Genomic DNA, 2056 nt, shown 5'->3' with positions numbered 1-2056 from the left:
CGTCTTGAGAGTTAAGAATTCAAGACGTCAAAAAGGGAATAAAATGGATTTTCCCTTATTATTTTGGATTCTGTTGAGGGAAGGCAGCACCTATTAACGGTGTAGATCAGAAGTAATCAAACCTGCCCTTTCCTCATTCTCAGATGCACACGTATCACCGGGAAGGTTCCCTTGTGGTACAAGTGATCATCAAAGCACAGAGCGTGCATGAGTTTTCCCAAGTGTAGCAACGCAAACAAGAAAATCCATCTTTTCATCCTCTGAACCTTGCCGTTGATGTTGCCCTTTACCTAATCTAATCAAACCGGTTTGTTAAAATCCTTACAGTCATATACTTTGAGCGTGCATGAGTTTTCCCAAGTGTAGTAACGCAAACCAGAAAGTCTATCATCTAATCCACTGAACGTTGCCCTTGATGTTGCCCTTTACCTAGTCTAATCATACCAGCTTGTTAAATCCTTACAGTCATAAACTTTGAGCGTGCATGGTTTTCCCAAGTGTAGCAACGCAAAGCAGAAAATCCATATTTTGGTCCGCTGAACCTTGAACCTTGCTATGCTTTATTCAATCTTATCAAAGCAGTTTGTTAAAATTCTTACAGCCATAAACTTTGCAATAAAGTTCTTCGTTCATTCGCACACGGACTGACGTCATTCATTTTAAACATCCCGGCGCTCATCCTTCAAAGAACCTTGAGATTACTTAAGGATGTCTTATTGATCGTCTTAAAGGCGTAAACAAGTTTGGACATGCCTAAGTTGGTGTCCTTGGCCTCAGGGCTCCACACATTGATTTTGCATCAGAGTTTACCGTCTTACATGGTACCGGCTTTCAGCGGCGGTCTCCAAAGGGAGGCAGGAACTCACCGCCGCTCAGTCTGCTTAGAACGCCTAATTAACGAACGGTTTCCGCGCCAATTTACTCTGCTGAACAACGCCGTGACGTTCGTGTCACCTTGACAACGGGAAAATTAACAGCTTCAATATGGGAGAAATTACCGGTATAACGGACGGCTCGAGTAAAACATGAAGTAGCGAAGAGACGTAAAAGTGCCCTTCTCGCGAGCGCACGCACACAGACTAATTGGAATCGAAACAGGCGAATGAGAATAAGTGCAGTATTTGCTTTTTTTTTGTTTGATAGTAGTGTATGTGTTACACTTCTTTACGTTTGAGACCGCATTGTCGTATACCGTTCCCTGTAACAGTGTATATATGTAAGTACTTTGCGTTTGGGAACGCATCCATAAGCAGCGACACCTGTGCTGCAGTGCAATGTGAACCAGTCAGAATTGCCCTGAGGAAGGTGAAAGATGGTCAGCGAAGGTAAGGAGGGAATGGAGGGAGGGAAAAGAGAGAAACGAAGGAAGGAACTTCAATGTTAGTCAACTAATTAGCGATGAGCAAATTTACTCAATTTGCTGAACAACACCGTGACGTTCATGTCACTATGAACAGCTTCAATTTCAGGGTAATTACCGTTCTATAACAGACGGCTTGTTAGAACGGCTTATATAACAGACGTAATGACAGCCCTTGAATCTACTCGTACGTTCACGTTCAAAGACTAATAGCAAGGGGAACAGGGGTTAAGTCGAGAAGTAAGAGACATTGCAAAAGAAAAGTGGTGGAATAATGACAATAGAGAAGGAGAGAAGTGATGAAAGCAGGGGGGAAGAGAAAAGAGAGAAACGAAGGAAGGAAATTCAAAGTTATTCGACTAATTAGCGATGAGCTTTCCCGCCAATTTGCTGAACAGCGTTTACACCGTAACGTTTGTATCGCCATGACAACGGAACCACGAACAGCTTCAAGAGCAGGGTAATTACCGTCATAACGGACAGAGGTAGGAGATGAAGAAACGAGGAGACTTAAAAAAGCCCTTGAATCTACTCACACGCTCAAAAAGACTTTAAGTTAAGAGAAACAAGGGGAACAAGTAGAGTATTGGTAGGATACAGCGCATAGTGCATACAATAAAAGCGGCAGGATAATGATAAAAAGTAAGGAGTAACGCAGGAAAGAAGTTAGGAAGAAAAAGAGAAATGAAAAAAGGA

Source organism: Branchiostoma lanceolatum, chromosome 2, assembly GCF_035083965.1.
Source record: "Branchiostoma lanceolatum isolate klBraLanc5 chromosome 2, klBraLanc5.hap2, whole genome shotgun sequence".
NCBI lineage: Eukaryota > Metazoa > Chordata > Leptocardii > Amphioxiformes > Branchiostomatidae > Branchiostoma > Branchiostoma lanceolatum.
Note: the sequence above shows the minus strand (reverse complement) of the source record.